Here is a 23,784-nt window from a genome sequence, read left to right on the forward strand (position 1 = left end):
CCATCATGCAAAATTACCCTGCCCAGCAGGGAGTGACGTGTGTGTCTCGGAAGATTTTGCTGCTGTGCTCTGCATAGTCGCTCCTTATCTCCTTTGACCAGTTTCCTAACACTCCCCATGTTCGCAACACAGAACATGAGTGCTCTTTCCTGTCATTTTGACACTAATAAACGGACAGTGATTCTCAGTGTGGAAATGAGAATGAAGTTTTTTTTAAAGACAGGCTACAATAATTCCCACGCAGAGAACCACATACGATGACACTGGATTCCAAACAGAGGAATGTATGGTGAAGATGAGGCCAACAGTGAGCTGAGAGAGGCCAGCCAGGGTGTGTGTCAGTGAAGATGAGAAACAATCAGATAACACCTGTTTCCTCCAGGAAAGAAAATGTGGTGGCCAGGGAAAAGAGATGGGAGGAAGGCTGGTCATTGCCTATTCCACTGTGCACGTTTGAATTTGGAGCCATGAAAAGTATTGCTTGGTTAAATTAAAATCATTCAAAAGATAAAAAATAAACATTTAACACCATCACAATATGCTGGGAAACAAAATGAAAGGATTTCTGGTCTCAGTGCTGTAGGTCGCGTAGCCACTCTTTCCTGGACTGAGGCTTTCCAGCAAAGGAGCTGGGAAGTAAGGCTGGCCTGCTGGTGTGGACAGAGATTCCAGCAACATACATGACCTGGGGGCACAAGGATTGCTTCCTAAACAATGATGAGCACACAGCCACCTAATAGCCTGGATCGGCTGAGACCATCCTGATTTCAAACACCCAGTCCCCTTGCCTTCCTAAGAACCCCTGTGTTTCTCAGACTGAAAACGTGTTTTGAATTTTGTTCACCAAGTGCAGCCCCTGTTGAAATTCATCAAGAGTGGGAAAGAGCCAAAATGGGAAGGAGCATGGGTTGATTGGCACAAAAGTAGGTCTGTCGATAAAGAATGGAAGTAAAGGGGACATCAGGTAGAAGCTTTTGCTGTGAGTCAGAAGGACAATTTAAAAGTTGCCTAAAGAGGCGCACACCATCTCTGTTGCTGCCTTCCAGTTGGAAAGGAAACTCAGGTTCTTGCCTAATGGCCGAAGCTCTTCACAGAATGTCCCCCACCCCTACCAGCTGCCCACTGCCCCTCCCCCTCTGCAGAATGTCTGGGGTCCTATGTTCCAAACCTGTTTACTTTCAAATTTTACCTGCTCCAGTTGGACTCAGGAGCATCTGCTGAGCCAGGTCACTCTCTGGGTCTTACCCTTGACTTTTCTCATTGCAGAAACTGCCAGACAGTGGTTGTCAGTGCCCAGCCTGAGGGGATGGCTTCAAATGGAGGTGAGCCTGTAGGGATGGGAGCATTATCCGAGTCTGCCATGCCTCAACTCCTTGGGAATTCAAATTTGACACTGCCCCTGGGGACAGTTGATAGGGCTGATGTTGAGGAGGGAGGGAGCAACTGGATGTCCCCAAGGACATCACACCTGGGGATGGCCATGGCACCCTGAGTCTGTGTTTAGGGAGGATGGCTCCTTAGAGGTGGACCAAGATGCCTGGGGGAATACACCTTGTAGGGGAAAGGACAGAGTGGATGGGTTGCTCCTTTCTAGAAGGAGACAGGTCACGTCATTGTGTGTTTGTAGGGAGTGGTGGGATGGTGTTGTGCTGGTGGCCCCAGGAGGATGACAGAAAGCCTGAACCCTGTGCCGTGTCTTCAGGCACCTGGAAGGTGCCCTTCCATAGTGTTCAGAGGGATTTGGACTGGAGTTTTCTAGATCTTAGGGAGGAGTGGGGAGAAGTGGTCTCAGCCAGGAAACTGTTGGGTGGGTGGGCTGTGACAGAGCAAGTAGTGACAGCCTCTGGGTGGGCGAGGCTGGGGGCTACTGTAACTGCCACAGCCCAGAGCCCCTCAGCTCCCTCCCCAGAGATGGCTTCTCTGTCAGTTCAGGTAGCTGTTGGCTTTGATTTAATAGGGGTGGGGGCAGATGGGGAAGTTCAGGCTACACAGGGCCTGGGTTTCCTGAGTTGTTCTGAATTGTTTGCCCTTTTGTGGAAACTCAGGTCTTCAGACCCACTTCCTCTTGTCTGCTAGCTCATGGCCTGTCCTCTGCACTTTGTGTTACTGTGGAGATGAAGAATTTGCTCCTGTTCCATTTATACTACCTCATGAACAGGGGACAGGTGTGGATTCTTGCTGGTTCTCAGTGGAAGGGTCTGGAAAGGCTGGTTTCCTTTTCAGTAGAGGAAGGAGAGTAGCGCACAAATAGGAAGATGGTTCTCTTATTATTATTATAATTATTATTTAAGTTAGGATATGTGTCCTGAATGATGCGCTGCATGTGCTGTATTCCTTATTCCCCTTGACTAGAGACTGCGTGAGGTCCTAGTGAACAGGGATGAGTTCCAGACAACTTTGCCTCACCTGGCCCGTGGCCCAAGAGCCCCTGGTTCTTGGTTGGTCACTATATTCAGTTATTGGGAGCTCAAAGAAGAAGGCCCAGAGATGGGCTCCTTGTCCCACTACCTATTGTAACATGACCAGCAGCTGTGAAAATCCCTAGACACTTCCCCTGATAGCCCTGCTGCTCGCCATTTGCTGGCTGTGTTCTAATCGTGTGCAGCTGCTGCTGGCTATGCAGTGACACTATCCCAGGGAACTCCACCACTGCCTCTGAGACCTGCTCCCTGGGAACAGAGCTTCCTCGGGAAGCAGCCGGGACCATCGAGTACTGAGGAAAGGGTGGCCCGAATCCGACCCCTATTTAGCACTTGCTGTGGGTGGTGCCAGGACAATCACTTACATGCTGGGCGTGATGAGTTATGGATTATCTTCAGGGTTCCTAGGGCGCTGGCTTGGGAAAGATTTCCATCCAGTGGTTTTCTTTTGTTGTGTTTGAGCTAGGAAAGAAAGGGGTTTACAAGAGCTTCAGGAAAAGGATGATTGAAGAGGAGATGGGACCATAATATTCGGAAGCTTCTGGCTTCCTATCGGCCTTCTGAGTGCCGAGCACTGCCCTGGGGCAGGCCTCTCACCTGTTGCTGAGCACGCTGAGGACCACCAAGCCGCTGAGAGACTCATCCCTGACCCATGGCTTGGGAGATGCCTGTGAGGCTGACAGGGTCTGCCAGGGACACCTGACGGAGACCCTCAGGCAGCGAAGGCTTGGCTATTACTTCTTGGGAGACAGGGGTCAGAGAGTCTTGGTGACCGGGGCCAGGCTCTCTAGTGGAGCGACTCTCCATGGAGGAACAGAACATCTGATGCACACTCAGGGACACTTGCAAGCTGCAGAGTTTCCCTGTCATACGCCCTCAGCTGTTGGGACTCCCCTCTGATTCCCCAGTGACTAGTGTGGACCTGGAGACCCCAGCCCATTCACCTCTTTCCTTTGTCTCCGCAGCATACCCAGTCTGTGTTCACGGCTCTGCCCTTCACCACACCTGCTCCTGCCCCAGCACACGGGCTGCCCCTTGTGACTGCAGGGGTTCTTCCAGGCAGCCCTCTGGTGCTGTCTGCCTTCCCCAGCACACCTCTGGTGGCAGGACAGGATGGCCGCGGCCTGAGTGGGGCCGGGGCTTCCAACGTCTTTGTCCAGATGAGGACAGAGGTGGGGCCTGTGAAGGCCCCTGAGGCACAGACCTTGGTCCTAACTCAGGGCCCCCTCATCTGGCAGGCGCCCTCTGCGGAGGTGTCACGTGTCCACCTCCCCTACTCCTGGCAGCTGCTCCTGTGGTGCCTGTTATGGCTGCCCAGGTGGTTGGGGGCACCCAGGCCTGTGAGGGAGGCTGGTCCCAGGACCTTCCTCTTCCACCACCACCACCACCGGCTGCCCAGTTGCTCCCCACCGTGTCCCAAGGGAATGCTGGGCCATGGCCACAAGGGGCTCGTGGAGAGGGCAGCCTGGCTTCCTCCCAGGCCAAGGCCCCACCAGGCGACTCCTGTAACCCCAAGAGTGTCTATGAGAACTTCCAACTCTGGCAGCACTACAAGCCCCTGGTCCCGAAGGCACCTTCCCCAGAGTCCTGACACCGAAGCGCTTTCCTGCTTCCTCATGTGAGTGTCCCAGGGGCACCAGAGCTGGTCCTGCAGCTCACATGTAAAGAGGCTGCTGGATGGACAGGAGGTCACGCTGTTCAGGGGAGCTTGCAGGGCGGTTGTGAGGGTGATGGGTTGCACTAGGGAAGGTACGTTTTCAACAACATTAATCTGGCTGCGGCTCAGGACAGACTGTCAGGGGCCTCATCTCAACTTCCCGTCACTGTCCCGTGAGTCCAGCCAATCTTTACTTTCAATAATTTTCACAACAATGTTTACAGAAGACCCAGGTCAGAGAGGGTTCCTGGTGTGATGTGAGCTACGGTTTGGGTTTAGGTCTTTGAGTACACACCACAGTGCCTCCCCTTTAACCCAGTATTGATGGCCAGGAGCCCATCACATGGGGCTGGATGGAGGAGCTGCAGGGCCCAGCAGGAACCTGGCACATACCCGCAGTTCTGCTGAGGTCCAGTTAGCACAGAGGCGGTGGAGCCTGCACAGAGGGATGGTCTTGGGCTCTGCACTGGGGTCGATGCTGGGCAGGTATTTGCATCTTCACCCTCAATCCCACCTAGAAAAAGGGACAATGATGCTTCATTCAGAAGATGGCGAAGAGATAACTTGAACTCACATATGACATGCATAGCACAGTGCCTGGCACATGCTATGACACATTACATGACAACAATTATGATTACTGTCCCCATTACTATCATTATCAGGACTAGGCCATCTAGGAGAGCACTCCCCAAAGCCACGGGCTCCAGTGATAGCTGTGAGTGCACCTCAAGCCCAGCAGCCCAGGGCCATGGACTGTGGTGACTGTGAGGCAGCAACGTCAGCATCTGGGAGAGTTTGTGGTTTCATTCCCAGTCCCTGCCTCTCTCCACCCTGCAGCGCCTCTGTGACCCTGTGTTTCCCACTGATGAGCAAACGGGAGCTTGAGCACATCCACCGTGCAGCACACTGGCTGTTCCCCTAGGGAAGTCCCCTGCCTGGGGTGTAGGTGGAAGGCGGCCCCATCTTCATCCCCAACAATCTCGCTGTCCCCACACCCTGGAACTGGTTGCATTCCCCCTTGGAGCGGAGTCCGGGTGCACTGAGGACCCTGATTCTTGGAGTGGAGCTGCCCAGGCTCCCAGGCCTTTGCCATGGCTCCTGTGGGAATGTGGGGAGCTGCACCTGCTGCTTGCAGTGGCTTGGACACCGCCCTGCTTTGGTTCTGGACGTGTGCTCCTGCTCCTCATGCTCCAGGGCCCTGAGGCTACGTCCCCCGGGGCTGCCTTGCTCCAGAGTCCCCAGGAAGCTGGTTAAATGCTCAGTCTTGGGGCCCTGGAACCTGCACTTTAACCCTCGCCCCCAGGTCATTCTGTGTGCACGCTGTTTCAGTCAGCTCAGGCTCTGCCGTAACAAATCCCGTAGACTGGGTGCTTTATCAAGACACATTCATGTCTCCCAGTTCCAGAGGCCAGAAGTCCCAGATCAAGGTGACAGCAGATTGGGTGTCTGGTCAGGGCCCCCCTCCTGGCTGGAGAGAGCTGTCTCTGGCTGTGTCTCCTTGTGGCTGAGAGCAAGAGCCCAGGTGTCTCCTCCTGCCCTTATCGGGGCTTGGATTCCATGACTGGGACCCACGCTCATGACCTGCTCTAACCCTGATTGCCTCCAAATACTGACACACTGGTGCTGAGGGCTTCAGCACAGGAATGTTGGGGACACACATGTTCCACCCATAGTACTGGGTTCGCTTCTCAACACCGACGACTCGAGGGGCAGTCGGAGAGGCCACTCAGTAGCTTGTGTTGATGTTTGATCTTGGGGTGCATGTTCTGGGGCCTGAGGAGCCCACATTGGGGAGAACAGGACAGGGATAGATGGCAGGACAGGTGTGGGGAGGACAGGGGCCAGGTGTTGGGACCGGGTGGGCTTGGGATGAAGGGTGGGCTTATAGACTGGGACTGACTGCACTGGTTTATAGCCCAGTTCTCCGATCCCTGGCCCGGGGGAAGCCCACCATGACCCTGGAGGAGGGACTGTGGCGGGCCATGCGGGAATGGCAGCACACGAGCAACTTTGACCGGATGATCTTCTACGAGATGGCGGAAAAGTGAGTCTGGGGTCCTGGGAGCAGGGCCTGCATGGCAGGGTGACAGTGAATGACAGAGGCCTGGTGGCTGTGGTGGCTTCTCAACGTAGAGCATGAGGAGGGTGTGGACAAACACAGGACGCTCTGGGCCCCTGGCCCCCTCAGGAAGCTGCTTCTGTCACCTAGAGTGCTCTGGGGTCTCTGTCCTGCCCTACTGGGAAGCACCCCCTGCCTGGCCTGGGGCCAACCCCTGCCTTGACGTGGGAGGTCATGGCGGGAGCAGCCAGCATCACAGCCCAAAGGGGGTCACCTTCAGCTGTGGGGATGGGGAGAAGGGACACTAGTGACTATGCACAAGAGTGGGGTGCAGGCTCCTGACAGCAGTGGCCAGAAGTCGGTTGTCTCCCATCCCAGCCTGGCCAGGGAGTTGGGTTGGGGAGACCTGCGCCCATGACACCGTGAGACTCATCTCTGGCCTGACTGCCTTTGCTCCTGGGCAGTCCCCTCCATGAAGACAGAGAGACAGCAGCCTCAGGGCAAAGGGGCCCTGTCCTCTGGGCTCAGCTTTGCTTCCTCCTGACTGGGGGTCTCCCAGGCCTCGTGCCCCTGGGTTATCTTTCAGGGGCCCACAGTCCCAGCCTCAGGACTCCTGCATCTGGGCATCATCCCTGATGCTTTTTGCCACACACCCCACCCCTGGACAGCTGAAACCCAGATGAGGGGTCCTCCGGGACCCTCCTGGACCTCGTGGCCCTGACTTTAGTCAGGAAGCCCCGTTGATGCCATGGGCTCTGCAGGGGCTGGGTGAGGGAGGGTGAGCCCAGAGCTCTGGAAGCAGCTCCCTCCTGGGACTGGGGGATGGGACCCAGTGAGGGCCTGGACAGCCCACCCGAAGCACTCCCTCCTATTCCTGCCCTCGGCCGCTGCCTGGTCCTGGGGGGAGGGGGCCTGGACCCTCCCAGCACAGCCTGGGCCTCCTTCACCCCCAGGTTCCTGGAGTTTGAGGCTGAGGAGGAGATGCAGAGTCAGAAATCGCAATGGATGAAGGGGACCCAGTGCCTGCCTCCTCCAGCCACACCGAGGCTTGAACCTCAAGGACTTCTGGCCCCTGAGGTGGTCAAGCAGCCAGGTATGGCTTCCCACATTCCCACGGGAGCCATGGCAAAGGCCAAAGGGGCCAAGGGAGGCCACTGTCCCCACACCCCATGCTTCCCTTCAAGAAGGGGATTTGCTCCCTCCAACAGGACAGCTTCTGGGAGCACATGTTGGGTATCGACCTGGTCAAGTTTCCTAGCTACTCTCTCCCCTCGCCTGTCCAAAACTCCACATATGCTCTGCCCAGGAAGTAGGGATGAGCAGGGAGAGAACACGGCATATTGGTGGCTCCAAACTTCCTCCCAAGCAATGCTGTCTCAGATGTGCCCCTCCTGCCTCCTCCAGGGGCGCTGTGGTTCAGGTGGTCCTGACCCAGCTGGGACCCACTTCACATCCCCAAGCCCTGCCCTCCCCTGTGTGGTGCAAGCAGGAGGAGCGGCCCTCACCACGCCCATCCTCCTCCCTCTCTGCCTCAGTGTGCCTTCCCAGCAAGGCCGGCCCCAAGGCCCCGACTGCCTGCCTGCCACCACCCAGGACCCAGAGGCCAGTGGAGACCAAGGCCCACCTGCCACCACCCAGGCCCCAGAGAGCAGCAGAGACCGAGGTCCCTGATGAGATTCCCCCAGAACTGGTGCAGGAGCATGTGGACATCATGGAGGAGCTGCTGGGGCCTTCCCTCGGGGCCATGGGGGAGCCTGAGAAACAATGGGAAGAGGGCGAAGTGAAGCAGCCACAGGAAGAGGACTGGACGCCCCCAGACCCGGGCCTCCTGAGCTACATTGACAAACTGTGTTCCCAGAAAGACTTCGTCACCAAGGTGGGCTGGCCTGGAGTGCTGGGGCCTGCAGGATTCCAGGGGGTGGCACTCCCAGGTCCTTGGAATTAAGCTCTGTTCCTTAGCTACTCAGCAGTGTGTGTATTTCCATGGATTTGAGTGTCTATGTATATGATTGTGTGTGTCTGTGTGTTGCTGTGTGTTTGTGTCTGTGGTTACTGTGTGTCTTTGTGTGTCTGTGTGGGTGTGAGTGTGGAGTGTGTATGTTACCTGTGTCTGTGTCTTTTCCTGTGTCATATGTGGGTCTGTTTGTGTGTCTGTGTGTGGTTTGTATGTCTCTGTCTGTGTGTGTGTATGCTACCAGGTCTGTGGTCTGTGTCTGTAGCTGGTGGTCACCATGATATGAGACAGCCCCAGGAGGGTGGGGATGGGGCACTGGCAGCTTTCTGCATCTCCTCCAGGTGTCCTTGGCTCCAGGCTACTCCCTGCCCAGGAGGCTCATGCCTTCTTCCTTCTGTTTCCAGGTGGAGGCCGTCCTTCACCCCCGATTCCTGGAAGAATTGCTTTCCCCAGATCCACAGATGGATTTCTTTGCCCTAAGCCAGGAGCTGGAGCAGGAGGAAGGACTCACCCTTGCCCAGGTACCCCAGGGGCAGGAGGGACCCGGCACACAAGGCCCACCTGATTGTCTAACCCCCCCGGCTAGGGATGCCCGGCTTCTTGGGGAGCCACTCCGGGGTGGGAAGATGCAGGTTCAGAGGGAGTAGGATGGAGAGGAGCCAGGGAAGGGAGTCAGCATGCAAGCTGCTGTGAGGCCCAACGGGATGCCCAGCAGAGCCACACCCTTTCTCTTTGACTTAAAGCCCAGCTGCCTCAGGCCTCCCTGCCTCCCGCCCAAGTGCCCTGGTCTCCACCACCCTGGGCCCTGCTCACCTGGGGCAGCGCCAGTAAGTGCCCCCTTTCCTCCTGCAGCTAGTGGAGAAGCACCTCCTACCCTGGAAGGAGAAACAGCATGCGAGGGCAGCCCCTGGTCATGGCATGGCCCGGTTGGACTCTAGTTCTTCCGAGTTTGCAGCTGGCCAAGGAGCAGAGAGAGACATCCCTGACCCCCAACAAGGGGTTGGCATGGAAACCTGCCCACCCCAGACGGCTGCCTGGGACCCTCAGGGACGAGGCAGAGCACACACTGGCATGGCCAGGTCCAAACACTCTGCTGTGCTTTTGGGATGTCAGGATCCCCCTGGGCTGAGGGCTGCCCGGCCAACCTCTCCTCCCCAGGACCACAGACCCATCTGCCCTGGCCTGGGTACCAAGGATGCCTTGGATCTGCCTGGAGGGTCTCCTGTCAGGGAGTCACGTGGGCTGGCTCAGGGTCAAGTGAGGAGGAGGAGGAGCTTCCCAGCCTGGCCTTCCTCTTGGGTTCCCAGCACAAGCTGCTGCCCTGGTGGCTACCCCAGAGCCCCGTCCCTGCCTCGGGCCTTCTCAGCCCAGAAAAGTGTGGACCCCAGGGAGCTCTTCAGCCCCCATCTGCTAAGAGAAGAGACCTCAGCCTAGCACCATCTCCTGCCACCAAGTCCAAGAAGCGACCTCTCTTGGGAAGCCCATCCCCTGCTGAAGAGACACCCCACCCAGGGCCTGGGCTCAGGGTCTCTGGGGAGCAATCCCTGGCTTGGGGGCTGGGTGGCCCTTCACGGTCTCAAAAGAGAAGAGGTGACCCCTTGGTCTCCAGGAAGGAGAAGAAGCAGCATTGTAGCCAGTAGGGCCTTCTTGGCAAGCTCTCTGGGGCCAATCCCCAAGGGTGGGGCTCTGGCATCCGATGCCCCAAAGCAGTCAAAAGCTTCTTCTCCCCCAGTGCTGATCTTGCTGGGCCTTAGCTTTGGAGGGGAGGGGAGGGAGGGGAGGGAGAGGGTGGCTGAACGGGGAGGGCAGGAAGGGAGGGGCTGGGGGGAAGGGGCTGGGGAGTGGGAGTGGGAAGCAGTGCATTGGGGGCCTCGTGTGTAAATGTGAATGAATGTAATTGTTTTGGAAAATGCTCTCGGGGCTGCTGCCTCTGCCCTCCGCGCTGTGCTGCTCCGTGCAGGGTGTCTGTGAGGGAGGGCAGAGGAACTGGCAGATGCCAGGCACTGGGAACCACAGGGAACCGCCCCACTCTTTCCTCCTGGTGTAGGGAGCCCCTTCAGATGCTCCAGGGACTGACAGATGTTGAGGAACCCCTGATCCCTCCCACCACCCACTCACAAGGCCCTGCCTGCTTTAGGGAGGCTTCTTGGGGCCTCCAATCATTATCAGCATCCCTGGAAAATCCTGGGATTGGAGACAGCTGGCTGGCTCTTGCTGTGCTCAGTGGAGGTGAGCAGAAGGCAGCTGCCTGCAACATGGACATGGGGAGAGGAGGCTGCTCCTGCTTAACCCTCATCAGGAAGAGCGCGGGCACTGGGCTGAAGGGAGACGTTGAGGTGACCGTCCACACGGGTGTGTTTGGGATACGACGATGGGTGGGGAGCAGGGGAAGTCGCTCTGCCTGTTTCTGGGCAGGAGAGAGTCTTGTCCAACTAGCTGAAGCAGATGTTCCTTGCTGTGGCCACAGGGACTGGCCTCGGGGCCCTCAAGGTCCTGCATGGAGCCCCTCGCAGCTATGATTCCCTTCCCATATGATGACCCAACTCATGTGGAATTGATGGAGACACAGATTTACATTGGTTTCTAAAGCAGTTCCCTCTCAACACACCATCACCGACGGGAACAAGCATGACCAGCCCACCAGGCGCAGGGTGGGTGTGTCTGCTGCTTCCAGGGCCGGGGGGAGCTGGGGCCCAGGCCGAGAGGGGCAGAGGGTCAGCCGCCCTTCTGCAGGCACAGACCCCAAGGGCAGAGCAGGGGCTACCTGGGATGTGGCATTGGCTGTCTGGGAAGTGCCCTAGGAGTCGGGGGCTAGGTGTTCGCCGAAGGGAGACTTCTAGAGTCTGTGAGTGAGATGAGGACTGCATCAGGAGAGGGACCGAGGCTGGGGAGGACGCTCTGCTCTTTCCCAGGTTGTCCTGTCCTCCCAATCTCTGCTGAACTCCCCTCACCCCATGGGCCAACTTCTGCCCCCCTTACCCCTAACCCACCTCTTAGAATCTCAGATCCCAGCATGGACAGGACCCGGCACCCACCCTGGTTCCCTCCTGGCCAACATCTTCTTCTCCACGGTCTGAGTTGTGATTCCTCCCCCAGGGCCCTTATTGGCTCAGGACCCCTGTGACCGCCAGGGCACTGGTCCCAGCACTGCCTGCATGCAGAGCTGTGGTCATGGCGCTGGGGGCTGGCCCAGCAGCAGAGGCTGGTGGGGCAAAGCTGTCCGGTACACAGTGGCCTGGCCCCTCGGCCAAGTGACAAAGGGAGCCATGTTTGAGTCCTCTTTGGCCCCATCTGCCCACAGAACACAGCAGTCAGCCGGACAGATACCCCTCTGCCCCGTCCCTTCTGCTCGATGTGGGCAGTGTCGGAGGCCTGCCGTCTTCTGTGGCCTTTGGGAAAGAGAGTTTATCTTGACAGGGCTTCCCCAGCTCAGTGCACATCAGGCCCTCAGGGAAAATGTGGGGAGTGAGGAGTCACTGGTGGGTGATGTGGGCAGATCCTGTGACTCCTCTACATTCAGGGCCATCCTCAGGAGATAAGGTAGCACTGCCCCTTTGCAGGGTTTAGGAATGTTAAGTGAGCCGTGTTTGAAGGGAACATGGTCCATACTCTGGCATGTGTGGGTGCCCAGCCAACTTCCTCACCAAAGGCTGAAAGTGACACCTTGGGGCTCCTGATGGTTACCCCCCTGGCTGTTGTCTATCCCACTGTCCCTGTCCTTGTTTTGGCCGAGCCATTCCTAGGAGGCAGAACTTATGCTTCCTCCACCTCTGTGTCCCACCTGAGCCCTACAATCTGCCCCTAAAAGGGCACAGTAGGGCTGACTGGGGGGCTCTAGTAGACTGAACACACGTTCCCCCCACCCCCAGTTCCTGTGCTGAAGCCCTAAGCCCCAACATGATGGTATTTGGAGATGGGGCCTTTGGGAGTTATTCAGAGTTAGAAGAGACCATGAGGGTGGGGCCCTAATGATGGGATTAGGGCCCTGGTAAGAAGCAGAGACCCCAGAGCTCTCTCTCTCCCTGACACGAGGACACAGTGAGAAGGCGGCCGTCTGCAAGCCAGAAAGAGAGCCCTCACCAGAACCTCGTCCACTGGGATGCTAACCTCGGACTTCCAGCCTCCAGACTGTGACAAATACATTTCTTTTTTTAATACGTGCCACCACCCCCAAGTCTATGGCACTTTGTCCTAGCAGCCCTATGTGACTAGCACAAGGTCCATAATCTGAAGAACTTCCTTCATGACTGGTATCTGGAAACCATGCATCAGAGCCACGGGAAAGAAAGCCTTGGCCCTTTGCAACTGTCAGCACACCTCCACCCCAAGTGCAGTGTATCACACATGAACCAGGAGAGCCTGGGACGCAGTGAAAAGAAATCTGTAAATACCCATGATGTCGTCCCGTCCATGCTTGGGGAAGCTATGCAGCTTGCTCACAGCAGGTGCTGGGGGTGTGCTGAGGCTCTTGGTTGGCTTGGCCTCCCTGCTCATGCACCCAGGTCACTCTCTGGGATCCAGTGCGGCTGGGGCGGCCCCAGGCAGGTTTGGCTCCAGAGACCCCTCCCTTCACCACTGGATGACAGATCCCTGAAGAAGCCACAGCCTCCTGGGAAACTCCATCTGACAACCTGAGCAAGGCCGGCCCCTGTTAGTGAACATGCTGTGCTTTCTGACAGCTACCAGATGGACCTGATCCAAGTGGCTGCCCTTTGTAGCTCACTTTGATTCTAACTTCAGCGTCGCATGATGCCCTGTGCATGGAATATACAATGTGTGTCTTTCACATCTGTCTTCTTTCACTTAGAATAATATTTCCAAGGTCATCTAAGTTTTTAGTATGTATCATTACATCAGACCTTTTTGTTGCTGAATAATATTCCCTTAATGGATATACTAAAATTTATCCATCTATCAGTTAAGAACATTTGGGTTTTTTTCACTTTTTGGCTATTGTGAATAATACTTCTAAGAACACTTGTGTACAAGGTTTTCTGGGGATGTATGTTTCCGTTTCTCATGGCTACATACCTAAGAGTGAAATTGATGGGCCATATGGAAACTCTATGTTTAACCATTTCAGAAGGTGCCAGACTGTTTCCAGTGTACATGAACCATTTTATATACCCACTAGCTGTATGAGGGTCCCAGCGTCTCTCCATATTCTAGCCAACATTTATTATCAACTCTCTTTTTGATAAAGTCATCCTAGTGGTTCTGAAGTTGCATTTCATCGTAGTTTGCATTTGTGTTTCCCTGACGTTGAACCTCTTTCATGTACCTATTCGCCACTTGTATATCTTCTTTGGAGAAATGTGTACTCAACATTTAGTAATTTTTAACTGGTTTATGTTTTGTCATTGAGTTATAAGAATTCTTTATATATTCTAGATAAAAATGCTTTACAAGATATAATTTGCAGAAATATTCTACCATTCTATGGGTTGTCCTTTACTTTCTTGATGGTACTCTTTGAAGCACAAAAGTTTTTACTTTGGATGAAGTCCAATTTATCTATTTTTTCTTTTGTTACCTGTGGTTTCGATGTCATGTTTAAGAAACCATTAACTAGTCTTAGGTCATGAAATTTATTCCTATGCTTTTTCCTTTTTTAAGAACCATCTTAAACATTTTAAAGTGTACAATTTAGTAATGTTATGTATATTCACATCATTGTGAAATTTAGATCTTTAGACATTTTTTATCTTTCACAACTGAAATTTTGTACACATTAAATACTAATTTCCCCCCTACTCCCTCCCTTAGCCCTTGGCAACCACTACTTTATGTTTCTGTGATTTTGACTACCTTAAATACTTCATATGAAGGAGAGTATTTGTCCTTTTGTGATTGGCTTATTTCACTTAGCATAATGTTCTTGAGATTGATCCATGTTCTAGCATGTGACATGATTTCCTTCTTTCCGTAGGCTGCTTAGTCTTCCATTGTATGTATATACCGTATTTTATCCTTTCATCCACCAAGGGATATTTGGATGGGATCTCTTGGCTACTGTGAATAATGCTGTAATAGGGATTGTATTGAATTTGTAAATTGTTTTAGGTAATATGGACATTTTAACAATATTAAGTCTTCAAATCCATATGCATGGAGATGTCTTTTCATTTATTTATATACTCTGCGGTTTCTTGTAGCATTGTTGTTTTGTAATTTTTAGTGTCCAAGTTGTTTGCCTTCTTGGTTAAGTTTATTTCAGTTTATTTCGAAGTATTTTATTCGTTTTCATGCTATTATAAATAAAATTGTGGGTTTTTTGTTTTGTTTGTTTGTTTGTTTGTTGTTGTAGTAGAGACAGGATTTCACTATGTTGGCCAGGCTAGTCTCAAACTCCTGGCCTCAAGTGATCCGCCTGCCTCAGCCTCCCAATATGTTGGGATTACAAGTGTAAGCTGATGCACCTGGTCTGAAATTTTCTTCTTAATTTCCTTTCCATATTGGTCATTGCTAATGTATGGAACTGCAAAGGATTTTTGTGTGTTAATTTTGCATTTTGTAACTTTGCTGAAATCATTTATTAGTTCTTACAGGTTTTTTGGTGGAATTTTTAGGGTTTTCTACATATAAAACCATATAATCTGTAAATAGAAATAATTTTACTTCTTCGTTTCCAATTGGAATGCCTTTTATATATCTTTCCTTGTCTAATTGCTCCGGCCCAGTACTACGTTGAACAGAAGTGGCAAGAGTGGGCATCCTTGACTTTCTCCTGTACTTTGAGGAATAGCTTTGTCTTCCACTAGTAAACATAATGTTAGTTGTGGGCATTTCATGTAAGGCCTTTATTATGTGGTAGTATTTTCCTTTTATTCCTAGTTTGTTGATTGTTTTTAATCATGAAATGGTGTTGAATTTTGTTGAATGCTTTGTTTGAATCATGTGGTTTCTGTCTTTCATTATATTAATGTGGTGTATGACTTGATTGATTTTTGTATCTTGACTCATCCTTGCATTCCAAGTATAAATCCAACTTGGTCATAATGTATAATCTTTTTTTTCTTTGAGATGGAGTCTCACTCACTCTGTCACCCAGGCTGCAGTGCAGTGGTGCAATCTCGGCTAACTGCAACCTCTGCCTCCCAGGTTCAAGTGATTCTCCTGCCTCAGCCTCCTGAGTAACTGGGATTACAGGCACCTGCCACCACGCCTGGCTAATTTTTGTATTTTTAGTAGAGACGGGGTTTCACCATCTTGGCCAGGCTGATCTTGAATTCCTGACCTCGTGATCCACCCGCTTCGGCCTTCCAAAGTGCTGGGATTACAGGCGTGAGCCACCGCGCCCAGCCTATAATCCTTTTAATGTGCTGTTTAATTCTGTTCACTAAAATATTTTTAGGATTTTTGCATCAATATTCACCTGATACAGTGGTCTTTAGTTTTCTTTTCTTGGGGCTTTGGTTGTGGAATCAAGGTAATTTTGGCCTCATATGAGTTTGAGAGCATTTCCTTTCTTTAATTCTTTGGAAGAATTGAATTGATTCTTTGGTAGAATTTCCCAGGACTGGGTTTTTCTTTTTAGGAGGTTTTTGATTACTGCTTCAATCTACTTACTAGTTATAGGTCTGTTCCGATTTGTAAAATTTATTTGTGATTCAGTCTTGGTAGGTTGTATGTTTCTACAAATTTATCCATTTCTTCTAGGTTATTCAATATGTTGGCATTTAAATATTAGTAACATTCTTTCATAATTCTTTTTGTTTCTGTGGCATCAGTTGTAATGTCCTTTCTTTCATTTTTAATTTGAGTTATCTTAGTTTTCTTTCTTTTTTTCTTAGGTAGTCCAGTTAAGGGTTTGTAATTTTGTTGATATTTTTAAAAATCTAATTCTTGATTTTGTTGATTTTTTCTATTGCGTTTCTATTCTCTATTTTGTTTATCTTTCTGATCTTTATTATTTCCTTCCTTCTGCTAATTTTTGGTTTAGTTTGTTCGTTTTCTAGTTCCTTGAGGTGTTAGGTTATTGATTTGAGCTCTTTCTTCAAGCTTATGGTGCTATAATAAAATACTATAGACTGAGTGGTTTAAGCAACAGATGTTTACTTCTTTCAGTTCTGGAGCTGGAGGCTAGGAAGTCCAAGATTCAGGTGCTAGTACACTCTGTGTTCATAAACTCCTCTTTCATATTTCCTGTGCTACATTCTAACTGACTTTTTACATTTATCAATCATCCATGTCATCGATTTCCTCTTTATCTGTGTCTAATCTACTCTTTTGCCCACTCACTTTGATATGCATAAGTGTGATGCCTGCATGTTCAATTTCATCACACATTATTAAGAAGATTGAGATTTAATAACTTTAATAATTTTTACTATTTCATCAAGAACTTTTTTTTAAATGAAGTGCATTTATTAGGAACAACACTCTGAATACTCACAAGCATCTTGCATAGTTAACCCTAGGCCAGAGGACACTTGGCAACCAAACAGGAGAAGGATACCAGGACAGAGTCCACGGAGGCCAAGGCGGGCCAATCACCTGAGGTCAGGCGTTCAAGACCAGCCTGGCCAGCATGGCAAAACCCCATCTCTACTAAAAATACAAAAATTAGCCAGGCGTGGTGGCACGTGCCTGTGATCCCAGCTACTTGGGAGGCTGAGGCGGGGAGAACTGCTTGAACCCAGGAGGTGGAGGTTGTAGTGAGCCAAGATCGCTCCACTGCACTCCATGCTGAGAGACAGAGCGAGACTCTGTCTCAAAAAAAAAAAAGAAAAAAAAAGAGGGAGAGAGAGAAAGAGAGAAAGAAAGAGCGAAAGAAAGAAAGAAAGAAGAAAGAAAGAAAGAAAGAAAGAAAGAAAGAAAGAAAGAAAGAAAGAAAGAAGAAAGAAAGAAAGAAAGAAAGAAAGAAAGAAAGAAAGAAAGAAAGAAAAAGAAAGAAAGAAAGAAAGAAAAGGAAGGAAGAAAGGAAGGAAGAAAGAAAGAGAAATGATTGGACTCAAAAGTTACGCTGCAAATTAACTGGCACTATAAGCCCTATTCAAAATCATTCTGTGGCATAAGCTACAATGAGGCAAACTGTTGACACCTATCAAGCCCCAGGGGGCCCTCTGAGTCCCACCTCGGGAGAACCTTGCTAGGGTGTATCCGATGGCCTATGTGGTATCTGTGCTCCTGGAAACAGGTGGAGGCTTTGGGGTGAGTGTAGTGAAAGGAGGGTGGTCTTGAGCACTCGTAGCCTCAGCTGGAGGAGAAAGCACAGAGTGAATTTAATTTTTCCACATTTGCCTCCTTTGATGCTGTATATCTGTGATGGTTAATAGTAGATATCAATTTGACTAGATTGAGGGATGCCTGGATGGCTAGGGAAGCATTGTTCCTGGTTGTGTCTGTGAAGGTGTTTCCAGAGGAGATTGACATGTGAGTCAGTGAATGGAGAGAGGGAGATCCCTGCTCAATGTGGGTGGCACCATACAATCAGCTGGGGGCGTGGCTAGGACAAAGCAGGTAGAAGAAAGGGGATAGTCAGTGCTCCCTGTCTCTCTCTTTCTCTTTCTCTGCCTCTTTCTCTCCCCATCTGACCCCCACCCCGCGCCCTGCCCTGTCTCTTCATTCCAGAACAGGATGCCTTTTTCTCCTTCTGCCCTTGGACATCAGACTCTAGGTTCTTTGGCTTTTGGACACTAGGACTTGTACCAGCAGCCTCCTGGGGGCTCTTAGGCCTTCGGCCTCAGACTGGGGGCTGCCCTGTGGCTTCCCTGGTTCTGAGGCTTTCAAACTATTGGGCCATGCTACTGGCTCCCCTGGGAGCCACGCTGTCATTCTCCAGCTCATGGGATTTTGCCTTTGTGATCATGTAAGCTAATTCCCCTTATATATCCTATTGGTTCTGTCCCTCTGGTGAACCCTAATACAGTGTCTCCCAGTTCCATTTAGCATGATTACAGGGATGGGAAAATAGGTTAGGGGCTGGAAAATGGTTCTCTGGAAGGAGGTAACAGGCAGGGTCCTGAAGGCAAGACCCTCCAGGCTCTGTCATGGCAACTTTGCTGACCAGTACAGGGTGTTCTTGTCCAGGAGTCCATGGACCCTCAGGCAATCTAGGCAAAATTTGGAGTCTGTGATGGGCTTGGAAATTTCAGTGAAGATTTGGGGGTGTCCTAAACCCAGCTATTTAAGAGCCTCTGCTTTAGATGGTGTGAGGGACCCAACAACCACATTCTATATAGCTGTCCTGGGCACACTTGGTCTTCCCAGCAATGAGTTTTTTGTGGTGTGGTCTCAGAGCCCACCTCACTCCACCCGGAGACTCTTGTACAGTGAAGTGCAAGGATGTGGCCAGGCCGATTGTCAGCGGTCAGCTCCTGGCCTGCCTAACTCAATATAGAGCATGCGTCCACCGTGTGCTACTGTGCTGCCCGGAGTCATCGGGCTCATGAGCCAGATATAAATGCTGAGTCTGGGGCCTGTGTGCCTGACAGGACCTGTCCTGTCAGTTGGCCCAGGGAGCATCACACAGGGCACTCCTCTCCTCAGTCTCTCTCGCATCTCTCTGGCAGACAGGTGGTCATGATCGTCAGCGCTGTGGGGCCCTATTATTCCAGAGCACATGCTGGAGCCAGACTGACCCTGCAGAAATGCACGAGGACGTGGGCTGTGGTGATGGGCACCCTCGGTCAGGCACCAGCTGTCCCGCATTCCTGGCTTCCATCTCTGGGGCAGCTCCCCAACATTCTCTGAAGTCTGTCCACTTCCTCTTCTGTTACAGTTGCCCTGGTCAGGGGGAGCAGTGGGCTTTGGCCTGTTTACCTAAGCCCTCATGTGTGTGCTGCAGCCTGGCTTGGGACACATTTGGTCTCCATGTGAAGACCAAGATTGCAGCTTTCTTCACTTGGAGCCCAAAAGGACAGGTGGGGCCTGAGGGACGGATGCCCCCATCCCAGGACAAGGAACTTCCCCCAGGAGAGCTACTCATGGCCCCCTTTAACTCCCAACTCCCATGGAGGGGCTGACAGGGGCTCCCTGCAGGCTGAGACTCTGAGCACAGGACACCTGGAGCCCCACATACCAGCCCCATGAGAAATAGGGCCAAAGAACCTCACTCCCCCTGTGAGTGGCTAGTCACCCACACTTCAGGGCCTCATCCTGCACTGATCTGCACCTGACATGCTGAGTCTTCCTTGGGCTTCATCCCCTGGAGTCGTCCCCTATTCCTGGCTTCAATGCTGGTGGCCCTGCCTTCTCCCCCAGACACCCAAGGACTCTCCAGGCCACACCTCAGTGACAGCAGCTTTGCCATCCCACTGGCCTCAATCCCAGAAAAACTTCAAGAGAGCAAGGCCTAGGATTTTAAAAGGGCTAAGACTAATGTTACAGAAAATGGACTGTGAGATGAGGTATTTTCCCAAGTGTCCTTCAATTTATACAGAGAATGAAACAGAAATTGTGGAATTGAAAGTTGCAAAAAACAACACCAAGAAATAGTGGTTTAAGCGGATGATGCTTTCATGGATTCAGGGAAATGACTGCTATCCACAAAGTGTGCAGAAGAAGTGCCTAGTCCTGGTGGGTAGCATGGCTGTGGCTCATCCAAGAGAATGAGACAGGGCTGGGCAAGCCTTATATGTGGAATTCACCAGAGTGAAGCTTGGCCAGTGATGCCCGGGAAGGACCACCATGGTGAGGTGTTGACTATCCATCTCTGCCACCATCAACCCTGATTCAAAGCATTTGCTGATATGTTAATAGAACAACTTTTTACAAAGTTTTTATTTTACTTTAAGTTCCAGGATACATGTGCAGAATGTGCAGGTTCATTACATAGGTATACATGGGCCATGGTGGTTTGTTGCACCTATCAACCCATCATCTAGGTTTTATGCCCTGTCTGCATTAGGTATTTGTCCTAATGCTCTCCCTCCCCTTGCCCCCGACCCCCCGACAGGCCCTGGTGTGTGATGTTCCCCTCCCTGTGTCTATGTCTTCTCACTGAACAGAAAAACTTTTAAAAATGTGCAGCTGGAGCAGCCTTGAAGGGAACTGGTAAGCAGTGGGTGGAGAGTAATATGTTTCAGGGAGGATTTGGACTGTCTGGCTTGCAGGTGACCCTCTTGTCCCACAGAGGCAGTCTGCCAGTAACTCATCAGGAAGCCCAGGTAGTCTTCCTCAGGCACTTCCATCATTCCTGGGATGGCAGAGATAAAAAGGGACTGGAAGAGATGGGGGCAGAGAACAGCCCTCACTGACAGCACAGAGCCTCACCTCTCCACACAGTCTCTGTCTCCTCTCCTCCTCTGCCCACATGGTGACTCCCAGCCTCTAAGATTCCTGCTTTCAGCAATGCCCCTGACAGCACACCAATTATCTGAGGAGTTCTCAAACACCAACTCTTCACTGCCCATTAGCACAATGAAGAAATTGAGGAAAACGTATATGTCCCTGAATGTTGCTAATGGTCTTAGGGCAAGCTGCTACTTATTCTGCATTATGTACTTCTTAGTTAATTGGGGTTAGGATGTCATTTTTAATGAAATGATGTTAATAGTGTTTGTAAAATGAATGATGTGCAACCCCATGAAAAACTCTATGCTTTTTGAAGGAGTAAAGGAAGCAAGGAGGAGTGATGAAAATTTTAATTTTTGAAGTGGCATGGGGGCAGGTTGAACTTGTCCAAGACTGCTTCTCTGCAGGCCAGCCTCCTTCAAGGCTTCATGAATGCTCTCCATCGCTGGGCGTAAGGTCATCAAGGCTGAGTTCTAGTAGAAGAGACATTCTAGAGGTCTAGAATGTCTTATACAAACACACTTAGAGACACCTGTTCTAGTAGTCCACCATTGCCTCCACTCCTTAGGTCTTGAAGTGAAATCATATTCATTCATTCTACAAGTATCTACTCAAGACGTGATATTTGTCAGGTGAGTGATAAGCACAATGGTTGATAGGCAGAGAAAAAAATAATAAAAAAATGAATAATAAAGGGTAATGAAGGCTGGGCATGGTGGCTCATGCTTGTAATCCCAGCACTTTGGGAGGCGGAGGCAGGTGGATCACCTGAGGTCAGGAGTTCAGGACCAGTCTGGCCAACATGGTGAAACCCTGTCTTTACTAAACATACAAAAATTAGCCGGGTGTGGTGGCCTCTGCTGAGCTATCTTTTGTGTTTTAATGTAAGGTTAAGGAGCTCCTGGGCCTTTGGGGATTCTCAGCCAAACCAGGTCCCATCATCATGGCTTTCTCCCCTCTCTGCACAGGCGGACAGATAATCTGCTGCTGCACACAGGACACACAGAGCTCACCCCTGCTCACTCAGGCTCACCTCCTAGGATGCCTCCTAGGCAGGCAGAAGTCGAGGCTGGCTTGCCACACTCACATTCTGGGACCAGGGACCTGCACCTGCCCTTGCTACACTCAACTGTCTCTCAGGCTGTCACCACTGCCCTCAGAAGAGCCCACACTGCTGGGGTGCCCAACTGATTCTCAGGCTCTTGCCAAGAGGTGGCAAGAGAGTTTCCCCTACTTACCTGCCCACTGGGAACAAAACTTTATTTACTTTTTATTGAGGTAAAACAGATTTAACATAAACTACCATTTTAATCATTTTTGAGTATAGGGTTTATTGGCGTTAAGTTTATTCACATTGTTTTCTCACCGTCACCTCCAATCCATCTCAAGAACTTTCTCATCATCTCAATATCAGACTCTGAACCCATTAAACACCCAGATCCCTGCTCCCCTTTTTCCAAGTCCCTTAATTTGAAGTGCAATGAGGAGACTATTTTTGAAATTAGAATGTTCACTTTTTGTTGACTTTCTCCATGAAAACCTTCCCTTGATTTAGTCAGAAGTCCCCACACCCTGGTTTCTGGGACAGATTCCTCCCAGGCCTCAGGAGACTGTGCCCCATCTGCTGATGATGCCATAATGGGACCCCAACAGGAAAACCAGGATATCTAATGTGCAAGGGCAGGGTTTTCAGGGGAGAGGAGGGGGTTTCCCGAGAATTCTGGAAGCACGTCTGGAACTAGAGCCTTGTGTGGGAAGTGCAGCATTTTTCTATCAGCGAAGCACTGATAGAAAAAATGGGGAGACACCCTCTGAGGGGGCATCACAGGCAGGGGAGAGGAGAGGCAGACAAGCACTGGCTGCACTTATACTCAGGCCACTGAGAGGCGGAAACAGTCCAGAGTGTGTGGTGCCACTTTCCCATTGGGATGTTGTGCCTTTTCTTACCAATTTTTGAGAACTTTTGGAATATTATGGATAATATTAAGGATAATAATCCCTGCCCCAGTTCTGGGCTGCTCCCTGTGGCCAGAGAAGGCAGCCTTGAAGGTGTTGGGTAAAGACCACCTGCCCAACTCTCCAGGCTTGCTAATGTGGGGGAAGGAGATGCAGCCCAAGGATCCTGAAGCTCTTGCATCAAGTAGCTATTCTCCACCCAGAGCTGCCGGCCATGGGTCCAGTGAAAGAAAACTGTCAGGACCACCACTGCTGCTGCCACCAACCCCTCCCCCACAATAGAGGTGGAATAGAAACGACCTGCCCCCACCTGCTAAGCTTCCCTGCCTAACTCCTGAGGGATTCCTGGGCAACATGGATAAGAACACAAGTAGAACATCAGAATCCAGGAGACTAAAACAGCTGCTTGGGAAGATAAAGAAGACATGGCAGGGCAGGCACGGTGGCTCACACCCATAATCCCAGCACTTTGGGAAGCTGAGACGGGCAGGCAGATGTCGAGAGATCCAGACCATCCTGGCCTACACGGTAAAACCCTGTCCCTACTGAAAATACAAAAATCAGCTGGGCATGGTGGCTCGTGCCTGTAGTCCCAGCTACTCAGGAGGCTGGGGCAGGAGAATGGCTTGAACTCGGGAGGCGGAGGTTGCAGTGAGTGGAGATCGCACCACTGCACTCCAACCTGGCAACAGAGCGAGATTCCGTCTCAAAAAAGAAGAAGACATGGCAAACTGCAGTGCCACTCAGCCTGCCCCTGCTGTCTCCACACCTGCTGAGACTCCCTGCCCCAGCCACCTACACTTCATAGATCCCAGCTCCTCCTCCTACCTCTGGCTTGGCCCACGTGGCTACTGGGCCCCTCACCCTGCCTCTCCCTCCACCTTCGCCCACACCAAGAATTGAGTAAAAATTGATATCCGTAATTCCTAACTCTCCCCTGGGTCTTCCTGCTGACCTTGCCCCCATTTTGGGGGTTCCACCTCATGAGAAAGGAGGCTGCCCTCATTCAGTTGCAGCTTCAGCACCTCTGACCTCTCACTCTTGCCCCATACCTCCTAGCCCCGCATCTTTCTCCTTCCAGCTTCCCTTCAGAAGGGAGCCTCCTATACCCATATGTGTGTTTTCCTCTCCTCCTCTTTCCTCCCCAACTCCTCTTCCAGCACCTTCCACCAGGATCCCTGCTATCACCCAGCAGCAGATGAATTTCACAGCAGCCATTTCCACCATCACAGCAAGGGCATCTGCCCACCTGACCTTGCAGCCTCCTTGAGCCCTCAGATCTTTGCTATGGACACGACTCCCACTACTAACGCTGTGGTTTTCAAATCTTCACCAAGCTCCAGAGTGAGCACCCTCTTAATTTCTCAAATTCAGTGCACAGTAGAGGCACCCTGGAAAGACATTGGCCTACATCTGCCTGGCTACATTCATATTCTCCAGGCCCACTCCTCAGCCCACACTTGGGGCCCCCTGATGGACAGCATGAAAAGCCTCTGTC

At 51.4% G+C, this 23,784-nt stretch overlaps 2 protein-coding genes and 1 pseudogene across 2 annotated transcripts in view; 2 read left to right on the forward strand and 1 right to left on the reverse strand.

The window, feature by feature from the left end:
- The window catches only part of LOC129480910 (arf-GAP with GTPase, ANK repeat and PH domain-containing protein 5), a 273,520-nt gene that overhangs the window by 188,801 nt on the left and 60,935 nt on the right, over positions 1–23,784 (reverse strand). The gene's annotated exons all lie outside the window — the stretch shown is intronic.
- Positions 1–23,784, forward strand: part of GLUD1 (glutamate dehydrogenase 1) — a 225,577-nt gene that overhangs the window by 127,876 nt on the left and 73,917 nt on the right. The gene's annotated exons all lie outside the window — the stretch shown is intronic.
- On the forward strand, positions 930–9,841 carry LOC129480908 (NUT family member 2A-like; annotated as a pseudogene).

This window comes from Symphalangus syndactylus, chromosome 4, assembly GCF_028878055.3.
Source record: "Symphalangus syndactylus isolate Jambi chromosome 4, NHGRI_mSymSyn1-v2.1_pri, whole genome shotgun sequence".
Taxonomy (NCBI): domain Eukaryota; kingdom Metazoa; phylum Chordata; class Mammalia; order Primates; family Hylobatidae; genus Symphalangus; species Symphalangus syndactylus.